Below are 10,000 nucleotides of genomic sequence, written 5' to 3' on the forward strand. Positions count from 1 at the left end.
CAACGCTTAACACTGAAATTCACTCCGTTCTGAATCATCAACGCTTAACACTGAAATTCAGTCCGTTCTGAATCATCAACGCTTAACACTGAAATTCACTCCGTTCTGACTCATCAACGCTTAACACTGAAATTCACTCCGTTCTGACTCATCAACGCTTAACACTGAAATTCACTCCGTTCTGACTCATCAACGCTTAACACTGAAATTCACTCCGTTCTGACTCATCAACGCTTAACACTGAAATTCACTCCGTTCTGACTCATCAACGCTTAACACTGAAATTCACTCCATTCCGAAATGTGTTGGAGACTGAGTGTGTGTGTGTGTGTGTGTTGGAGGCTGAGTGTGTGTGTGTGTGTTGGAGACTGAGTGTGCGTGTGTTGGAGGCTGTGTGTGTGTGTGTGTGTGTGTGTTGGAGGCTGAGTGTGTGTGTGTGTTGGAGACTGAGTGTGCGTGTGTTGGAGGCTGTGTGTGTGTGCGCGTGTGTTGGAGACTGAGTGTGCGTGTGTTGGAGGCTGAGTGTGTGTGTGTGTGTGTGTTGGAGACTGAGTGTGCGTGTGTTGGAGGCTGTGTGTGTGTGCGCGTGTGTTGGAGACTGAGTGTGCGTGTGTTGGAGGCTGAGTGTGTGTGTGCGTGTGTTGGAGACTGAGTGTGCTTGTGTTGGAGGCTGAGTGTGTGTGCGTGTGTTGGAGGCTGAGAGTGTGTGTGTGTGTGTTGGAGACTGAGTGTGCGTGTGTTGGAGGCTGTGTGTGTGTGTGTGTGTGTGCGCGTGTGTTGGAGACTGAGTGTGCGTGTGTTGGAGGCTGAGTGTGTGTGCGTGTGTTGGAGGCTGAGTGTGTGTGTACGGGTTCGTGTCTGTGTGCATATTGAAGGCTGTGTGTGTGTGTGCGTGTGTGTGTGTGCGCGTGCTGGAGGCTGTGTGTGTGTGTACTTGTGTGCGTGTTGGAGGCTGCGTTTGTGCATGTATGTGTGTGCGTGTGTGTGTGTTGGAGGCTGTGTGTGTGTGTGTGTGTGTGTGCGTGTTGGAGGCTGTGTGCGTGTTGGAGGCTGTGTGTGTGTGTGTGTGCGTGTTGGAGGCTGTGTGCGTGTTGGAGGCTGTGTGTGTGTGTGTGTGTGTGCGTGTTGGAGGCTGTGTGCGTGTTGGAGGCTGTGTGTGTGTGTGTGTGTGTGCGTGTTGGAGGCTGTGTGCGTGTTGGAGGCTGTGTGCGTGTTGGAGGCTGTGTGTGTGTGTGCGTGCATGTGTTGGAGGCTGTGTGTGTGTGCGCGTGTTGGAGGCTGTGTGTGTGTGTGTGTGTGTGCGTGCATGTGTTGGAGGCTGTGTGTGTGTGTGTGTGTGTGTGTTGGAGGCTGAGTGTGTGTGTGCGTGTGTTGGAGACTGAGTGTGCTTGTGTTGGAGGCTGAGTGTGTGTGCGTGTGTTGGAGGCTGAGTGTGTGTGTGTGTGTGTTGGAGACTGAGTGTGCGTGTGTTGGAGGCTGTGTGTGTGTGTGTGTGTGTGTGTGCGTGTGTTGGAGACTGAGTGTGCGTGTGTTGGAGGCTGAGTGTGTGTGCGTGTGTTGGAGGCTGAGTGTGTGTGTACGGGTTCGTGTCTGTGTGCGTATTGAAGGCTGTGTGTGTGTGTGCGTGTGTGTGTGTGCGCGTGCTGGAGGCTGTGTGTGTGTGTACTTGTGTGCGTGTTGGAGGCTGCGTTTGTGCATGTATGTGTGTGCGTGTGTGTGTGTTGGAGGCTGTGTGTGTGTGTGTGTGTGCGTGTTGGAGGCTGTGTGCGTGTTGGAGGCTGTGTGTGTGTGTGTGTGCGTGTTGGAGGCTGTGTGCGTGTTGGAGGCTGTGTGTGTGTGTGTGCGTGTTGGAGGCTGTGTGCGTGTTGGAGGCTGTGTGTGTGTGTGTGTGTGTGCGTGTTGGAGGCTGTGTGCGTGTTGGAGGCTGTGTGCGTGTTGGAGGCTGTGTGCGTGTTGGAGGCTGTGTGTGTGTGTGCGTGCATGTGTTGGAGGCTGTGTGTGTGTGCGCGTGTTGGAGGCTGTGTGTGTGTGTGTGTGTGTGTGCGTGCATGTGTTGGAGGCTGTGTGTGTGTGTGTGTGTGTGCATGTGTTGGAGGCTGTGTGTGTGTGCGTATGTTGGAGGATGTGTGTGTGTGTTTCCCTGTGTGTGTGTGTGTGTGCATGTTGGAGGCTGTGTGTGTGTGTGTGTGTGTGCGTTTTGGAGGCTGTGTGTGTGTGTGTGTGTGTGTGTGCGCGTTTTGGAGGCGCTGTGTGTGTGTGTCCCTGTGTATGTGTGTGCGTTTAGGAGGCTGTGTGTGTGTGTGTGTGTGCGTTTTGGAGGCTGTGTGTGTGTGTGTGTGTGCGTTTTGGAGGCTGTGTGTGTGTGTGCGTTTTGGAGGCTGTGTGTGTGTGTGTGCTTGTGTGTGTGTTGGAGCCTGCGTTTGTGCGTGTATGTGTGTGTGTGTGTGTGTGTGCGTGTTGGAGGCTGTGTGTGTGTGTGCGTTTTGGAGGCTGTGTGTGTGTGTGTGTGTGTTGGAGGATGTGTGTGTGTGTTTCCCTGTGTGGGTGTGTGTGCGTGTTGGAGGCTGTGTGTGTGTGTGTGCGTTTTGGAGGCTGTGTGTGTGTGTGTGCGTTTTGGAGGCTGTGTGTGTGTGTGTGCGTTTTGGAGGCTGTGTGTGTGCGTGTGTGCGTTTTGGAGGCTGTGTGTGTGTGCGTTTTGGAGGCTGTGTGTGTGCGTTTTGGAGGCTGTGCGTGTGTGTGTGTGTGCGTTTTGGAGGCTGTGCGTGTGTGTGTGTGCGCGTTTTGGAGGCTGTGCGTGTGTGTGTGCGTTTTGGAGGCTGTGCGTGTGTGTGTGCGTTTTGGAGGCTGTGTGTGTGTGTGTGTGTGCGTTTTGGAGGCTGTGTGTGTGTGTGTGTGTGTGTGTGTGTGTGTGCCTTTTGGAGGCTGTGCGTGTGTGTGTGCGTTTTGGAGGCTGTGTGTGTGCGTGTGTTGGAGGCTGTGTGTGTGCGTGTGTTGGAGGCTGTGTGTGTGCGTGTGTTGGAGGCTGTGTGTGTGCGTGTGTTGGAGGCTGAGTGTGTGTGCGTGTGTTGGAGGCTGAGTGTGTGTGTGTGTGTGTGTGCGTGTGTTGGAGGCTGTGTGTGTGTGCGTGTGTTGGAGGCTGAGTGTGTGTGCGTTTTGGAGGCTGTGTGTGTGTGTATGTGTGTGCATTTTGGAGGCTGTGTGTGTGCGTGTCCCTGTGTGTGTGTGTGCGTTTTGGAGGCTTTGTGTGTGTGTGTGTGCGTTTTGGAGGCTGTGTGTGTGTGTGCATTTTGGAGGCTGTGTGTGTGTGTGTTTTGGAGGCTGTGTGTGTGTGTGTCCCTGTGTGTGTGTGTGTGTGCGTTTTGGAGGCTGTGTGTGTGTGTCCCTGTGTGTGTGTGCGTTTTGGAGGCTGTGTGTGTGTGTGCGTTTTGGAGGCTGTGTGTGTGTGTGCGTTTTGGAGGCTGTGTGTGTGCGTTTTGGAGGCTGTGTGTGTGTGTCCCTGTGTGTGTGTGCGTTTTGGAGGCTGTGTGTGCGTTTTGGAGGCTGTGTGTGTGTGTGCATTTTGGAGGCTGTGTGTGTGCATGTCCCTGTGTGTGTGTGTGTGTGTGCGTTTTGGAGGCTGTGTGTGTGTGTGCATTTTGGAGGCTGTGTGTGTGCATGTCCCTGTGTGTGTGTGTGTGTGTGCGTTTTGGAGGCTGTGTGTGTGTGTGCATTTTGGAGGCTGTGTGTGTGCATGTCCCTGTGTGTGTGTGTGTGTGTGTGCGTTTTGGAGGCTGTGTGTGTGCGTTTTGGAGGCTGTGTGTGTGTGTGTGTGTGTGTGTGTGTGTGTGTGTGCATTTTGGAGGCTGTGTGTGTGTGTGTGTGTTTTGGAGGCTGTGTGTGTGTGTGCGTTTTGGAGGCTGTGTGTGTGTGTGTGTGTGTGTGTGTGTGTGCGTTTTGGAGGCTGTGTGTGTGTGTGTGCGTTTTGGAGGCTGTGCATGTGTGTGTGCGTTTTGGAGGCTGTGTGGGTGTGTGTGCGTGTTGGAGACTGTGTGTGTGTGTGTGTGTGTTGGAGGCTGAGTGTGTGTGTGTGTGTGTGTGTGTTGGAGGCTGAGTGTGTGTGTGTGTTTGTTGGAGGCTGAGTGTGTGTGTGTGTGTGTGCATGTGTTGGAGGCTGTGTGTGTGTGCGTGAGTTGGAGGCTGAGTGTGTGTGTGTGTGTGCGCGTGCTGGAGGCTGTGTGTGTGTGCGCGTGTTGGAGGCTGCGTGTGTGCGTATGTATGTGCGGGTGTTGTGTGCGTGTTGGAGGCTGTGTGTGTGTGTGTGCGTGTTGGAGGCTGTGTGTGTGTGCGTGTGTGTGTGTATGTGCGGGTGTGTGTGTGCGTGTTGGAGGCTGTGTGTGTGTGTACGTTTTGGAGGCTGTGTGTGTGTGTTTGCATTTTGGAGGCTGTCTGTGTGTGCGTGTTGGAGGCTGTGTGTGTGTGTGTGCGTGTTGGAGGCTGTGTGTGTGTGTGTGTGTGCGTGTTGGAGGCTGTGTGTGTGTGTGTGTGCGTGTTGGACGCTGTGTGTGTCTGTGTGTGCGTGTTGGAGGCTGTGTGTGTGTGTGTGCGCGTGTTGGAGGCTGTGTGTGTGTGTGTGTGTGTGTGCGTGTTGGAGGCTGTGTGTGTGTGTGTGCGTGCATGTGTTGGAGGCTGTGTGTGTGTGTGTGTGTGTGTGCATGTTTTGGAGGCTGTGTGTGTGTGCGTATGTTGGAGGATGTGTGTGTGTGTTTCCCTGTGTGTGTGTGTGCGTTTTGGAGGCTGTGTGTGTGTGTGTGTGCGTTTTGGAGGCGCTGTGTGTGTGTCCCTGTGTATGTGTGTGCGTTTTGGAGGCTGTGTGTGTGTGTGTGTGTGTGTGTGCGTTTTGGAGGCTGTGTGTGTGTGTGTGCGTGCGTTTTGGAGGCTGTGTGTGCGTGCGTTTTGGAGGCTGTGTGTGTGTGTGTGCGTTTTGGAGGCTGTGTGTGTGTGTGTGCTTGTGTGCGTGTTGGAGGCTGCGTTGTGCGTGTATCTGTGTTGGATGCTGTGTGTTTGTGTGTGTGTGTGTGTGTGTGCATGTTGGAGGCTGTGTGTGTGTGCGTTTTGGAGGCTGTGCGTGTGTGTGTGTGTGTTGGAGGATGTGTGTGTGTGTTTCCCTGTGTGTGTGCGTTTTGGAGGCTGTGTGTGTGTGTGTGTGTGCGTTTTGGAGGCTGTGTGTGTGTGTGTGCGTTTTGGAGGCTGTGTGTGTGTGTGTGTGTGTGCGTTTTGGAGGCTGTGCGTGTGTGTGTGTGTGCGTTTTGGAGGCTGTGCGTTTTGGAGGCTGTGTGTGTGTGTGTGTGTGTGTGTGTGCATTTTGGAAGCTGTGTGGGTTTGTGTGCATTTTGGAGGCTGTGTGTGTGTGTGCGTTTTGGAGGCTGTGCGTGTGTGTGTGCGTTTTGGAGGCTGTGCGTGTGTGTGTGCGTTTTGGAGGCTGTGTGTGTGCGTGTGTGTGTGTGCGTTTTGGAGGCTGTGTGTATGTGTGTGTGTGTGCGTTTTGGAGGCTGTGCGTGTGTGTGTGCGCTTTGGAGGCTGTGTGTGTGCGTGTGTGTGTGCGTTTTGGAGGCTGTGTGTATGTGTGTGTGTGTGCGTTTTGGAGGCTGTGCTTAACACTGAAATTCACTCCATTCCGAAATGTGTTGGAGACTGAGTGTGTGTGTGTTGAAGGCTGTGTGTGTGTGTGTGTTTGTTGGAGGCTGAGTGTGTGTGTGTGCGTGTGTTGGAGGCTGAGTGTGTGTGTGTGCGTGTGTTGGAGGCTGTGTGTGTGTGCGTGTGTTGGAGGCTGTGTGTGTGTGCGTGTGTTGGAGGCTGAGTGTGTGTGCGTGTGTTGGAGGCTGTGTGTGTGTGTGCGTTTTGGAGGCTGTGTGTGTGTGTGTGTGTGTGTGCGTTTTGCAGGCTGTGTGTGTGTGTGTGCATTTTGGAGGCTGTGTGTGTGCGTGTCCCTGTGTGTGTGTGTGTGCGTGTTGGAGGCTGTGTGTGTGTGTGTGTTGGAGGCTGTGTGTGTGTGTTGGAGGCTGTGTGTGTGCGCGTGTGTGTGTTGGAGGCTGTGTGTGTGCGCGTGTGTGTGTTGGAGGCTGTGTGCGTGTGTTGGAGGCTGTGTGTGTGTGCGTGTGTTGGAGGCTGTGTGTGTGTGCGTGTGTTGGAGGCTGTGTGTGTGTGCGTTTTGGAGGCTGTGTGTGTGTGTGTGTGCGTTTTGGAGGCTGTGTGTGTGTGTGCATTTTGGAGGCTGTGTGTGTGCGTGTCCCTGTGTGTGTGTGTGTGTGCGTGTTGGAGGCTGTGTGTGTGTGTTGGAGGCTGTGTGTGCGTGTCCCTGTGTGTGTGTGTGTGTGTGTGTTGGAGGCTGTGTGTGTGTGTTGGAGGTTGTGTGTGTGTGTTGGAGGCTGTGTGTGTGTGTTGGAGGCTGTGTGTGTGTTGGAGGCTGTGTGCGTGTGTGTTGGAGGCTGTGCGTGTGTGTGTTGGAGGCTGTGCGTGTGTGTGTGTTGGAGGCTGTGTGTGCGTGTTGGAGGCTGTGTGTGCGTGTTGGAGGCTGTGTGTGCGTGCTGGAGGCTGTGTGTGCGTGCTGGAGGCTGTGCGTGTGTGCGCGTGTGTGTGTTGGAGGCTGTGTGTGTGTGTGTTGGAGGCTGTGTGTGTGTGTGTTGGAGGCTGTGTGTGTGTGTGTGTGTGTGTTGGAGGTTGTGTGTGTGTGTTGGAGGTTGTGTGTGTGTGTTGGAGGCTGTGTGCGTGTGTGTGTGTTGGAGGTTGTGTGTGTGTGTTGGAGGTTGTGTGTGTGTGTTGGAGGCTCTGTGTGTGTGTGTTGGAGGCTGTGTGTGTGTGTTGGAGGCTGTGTGTGCGTGTTGGAGGCTGTGTGTGTGTGTGTGTGTGTGTGTGTTGGAGGCTGTGTGTGTGTGCTGGAGGCTGTGTGTGTGTGTGCTGGAGGCTGTGTGTGTGTGTGTTGGAGGCTGTGTGTGCGTGTTGGAGGCTGTGTGCGTGTGGGTGTGTTGGAGGCTGTGTGCGTGTGTGTGTGTTGGAGGCTGTGTGTGCGTGTTGGAGGCTGTGTGTGTGTGCGTGTTGGAGGCTGTGTGTGTGTGTGTGTTGGAGGCTGTGTGTGTGTGTTGGAGGTTGTGTGTGTGTGTTGGAGGCTTTGTGTGCGTGTTGGAGGCTGTGTGTGTGTGTGTGTGTGTGTGCGCGTGTTGGAGGCTGTGTGCGCGTGTTGGAGGCTGTGTGTGCGTGTTGGAGGCTGTGTGTGCGTGTTGGAGGCTGTGTGCGTGTGTGTGTGCTGGAGGCTGTGTGTGCGTGTTGGAGGCTGTGTGTGCGTGTTGGAGGCTGTGTGTGTGTGTGTTGGAGGCTGTGTGTGTGTGTTGGAGGCTGTGTTTGTGTGTTGGAGGCTGTGTGTGCGTGTTGGAGGCTGTGTGTGTGTGTGTGTGTGTGTGTGTGTTGGAGGTTGTGTGTGTGTGCTGGAGGCTGTGTGTCTGTGTTGGAGGCTGTGTGTGCGTGTGTTGGAGGCTGTGTGTGTGTGTGTGTGTGTGTTGGAGGCTGTGTGTGTGTGTTGGAGGCTGTGTGTGCGTGTTGGAGGCTGTGTGTGTGTTTGTGTTGGAGGCTGTGTTTGTGTGTTGGAGGCTGTGTGTGCGTGTTGGAGGCTGTGTGTGCGTGTGTGTGTGTGTTGGAGGTAGTGTGTGTGTGTTGGAGGCTGTGTGCGTGTGTGTGTGCTGGAGGCTGTGTGTGTGTGCTGGAGGCTGTGTGTGTGTGTTGGAGGCTGTGTGTGCCTGTTGGAGGCTGTGTGTGTGCGTGTGTGTTGGAGGCTGTGTGTGTGTGTGTGTGTTGGAGGCTGTGTGTGCCTGTTGGAGGCTGTGTGTGCGTGTTGGAGGCTGTGTGTGTGTGTTGGAGGCTGTGTGTGCGTGTTGGAGGCTGTGTGTGTGTGTGTGTGTGTGTGTGTTGGAGGCTGTGTGTGTGTGCTGGAGGCTGTGTGTGTGTGTGCTGGAGGCTGTGTGTGTGTGTGTTGGAGGCTGTGTGTGCGTGTTGGAGGCTGTGTGCGTGTGGGTGTGTTGGAGGCTGTGTGCGTGTGTGTGTGTTGGAGGCTGTGTGTGCGTGTTGGAGGCTGTGTGTGTGTGCGTGTTGGAGGCTGTGTGTGTGTGTGTGTTGGAGGCTGTGTGTGTGTGTTGGAGGTTGTGTGTGTGTGTTGGAGGCTTTGTGTGCGTGTTGGAGGCTGTGTGTGTGTGTGTGTGTGTGTGCGCGTGTTGGAGGCTGTGTGCGCGTGTTGGAGGCTGTGTGCGCGTGTTGGAGGCTGTGTGTGCGTGTTGGAGGCTGTGTGCGTGTGTGTGTGCTGGAGGCTGTGTGTGCGTGTTGGAGGCTGTGTGTGCGTGTTGGAGGCTGTGTGTGTGTGTGTTGGAGGCTGTGTGTGTGTGTTGGAGGCTGTGTTTGTGTGTTGGAGGCTGTGTGTGCGTGTTGGAGGCTGTGTGTGTGTGTGTGTGTGTGTGTGTTGGAGGTTGTGTGTGTGTGCTGGAGGCTGTGTGTCTGTGTTGGAGGCTGTGTGTGCGTGTGTTGGAGGCTGTGTGTGTGTGTGTTGGAGGCTGTGTTTATGTGTGTGTGTGTGTGTGTTGGAGGCTGTGTTTATGTGTGTGTGTGTGTGTGTGTGCGCGCGTGTGTGTGTTGTATAGAAACAGGGACGGCCGGCATTTTTCGGACTGACCCAGATCGTGCGGCTGGCTGACGTGATGAGGTCATTCCTGTCATGACTCGTTATCGTCTCGGACAGCCTGCGGCTTTCCGGTGACTCAGCCCATGTCGGCGCCGCTGCTCGCGCGCCGGGAGTTGTAAACAGCCCTGTTTGGGCGGAACCGGAGCGGAAACCTGTCGCCGTGTTTTTACTGATCCATAAACTTCATTTAGCCCTGTGAGAAGGAACCATGCGGCCCCCAGAGGGCGCTGTTCACCCTCAGTGTAACACACCTAACTACACCTCACTGCTGCTGCTACGCCTCTGCCCACACGTACGTATCGCTCAGTTATGGGAACGTCGGGAAAGCCAGGAATTAGACATGAAACACATCAGACCAAAACCTCTGCAGGAAGTGATATCACTGTTCCAATTGTTTGTACTGGGAAAGGTCAGTTTGGTGGACAAAGGCTGCTGGGCCGAAAAATCCTCATTTTATTATTCGCAGTTTAAACACAAAGACGGCGGAAACATCCAGTCGCATGGAAAATACGATATTCCACACTGGAAAAATCACAGGGCCTGTGCAGAAGCAGGATATTCCACACCGGAAAAATCACAGGGCCTGTGCAGAAGCAGGATATTCCACACTGGAAAAATCACAGGGCCTGTGAAGAAGCACGATATTCCACACTGGAAAAATCAGTGTGTTTTATGTATTTAAGATTTTACATCTTTAAACTTAAGCTGAACGAATAAATGTAAATTCTGCACTAACAGTTCAGACGACGTCAAGTTTCTCTGGAGAAGATTTAGGATTTTCATGGAGAAACGTGGATCTGATTTTTATTTTTATATATTTTTAATGAATTTTGACTGAAAATAATTGATTTGATATTAATGAACAATAAAAAATGCATTTTCAAATTAATGAGGAAACGTCTGCGCCTACAAGGATTTTCGTTCCACTTTGAGGCCTGAGGAGTTAAATGTGTAAGAAATTTGAGATTGAAGTGGAATTTAATCCCATCAGGAAAGCAGATCCAGAGAGCGCATCACCACAAAGACTGGATGCTGTTGCCCTCTAGTGGTCAACGGCTGGTGTGGCAGAATGAAAAAAAAATGATCGCAGAGAAAATAGATCCACACACTGACCGTTTTCAGCTAATCCACACTCTTACCGTCTACAGCTATTCCACACTCTGACCGTCTACAGCTAATCCACACGCTGACCGTCTACAGCTAATCCACACACTGACCGTTTACAGCTAATCCACACTCTGACCGTCTACAGCTAATCCACACTCTGACCGTCTACAGCTAATCCACACGCTGACCGTCTAC

General features: G+C 53.6%; 1 protein-coding gene across 5 annotated transcripts in view; it reads left to right on the forward strand.

Annotated features, from left to right (window-relative positions):
* gria3a (glutamate receptor, ionotropic, AMPA 3a) overlaps positions 1–10,000 on the forward strand; it is a 126,234-nt gene that overhangs the window by 79,665 nt on the left and 36,569 nt on the right. The window lies entirely within an intron of this gene.

This window comes from Pygocentrus nattereri, chromosome 23, assembly GCF_015220715.1.
Source record: "Pygocentrus nattereri isolate fPygNat1 chromosome 23, fPygNat1.pri, whole genome shotgun sequence".
NCBI classification, from domain to species: domain Eukaryota; kingdom Metazoa; phylum Chordata; class Actinopteri; order Characiformes; family Serrasalmidae; genus Pygocentrus; species Pygocentrus nattereri.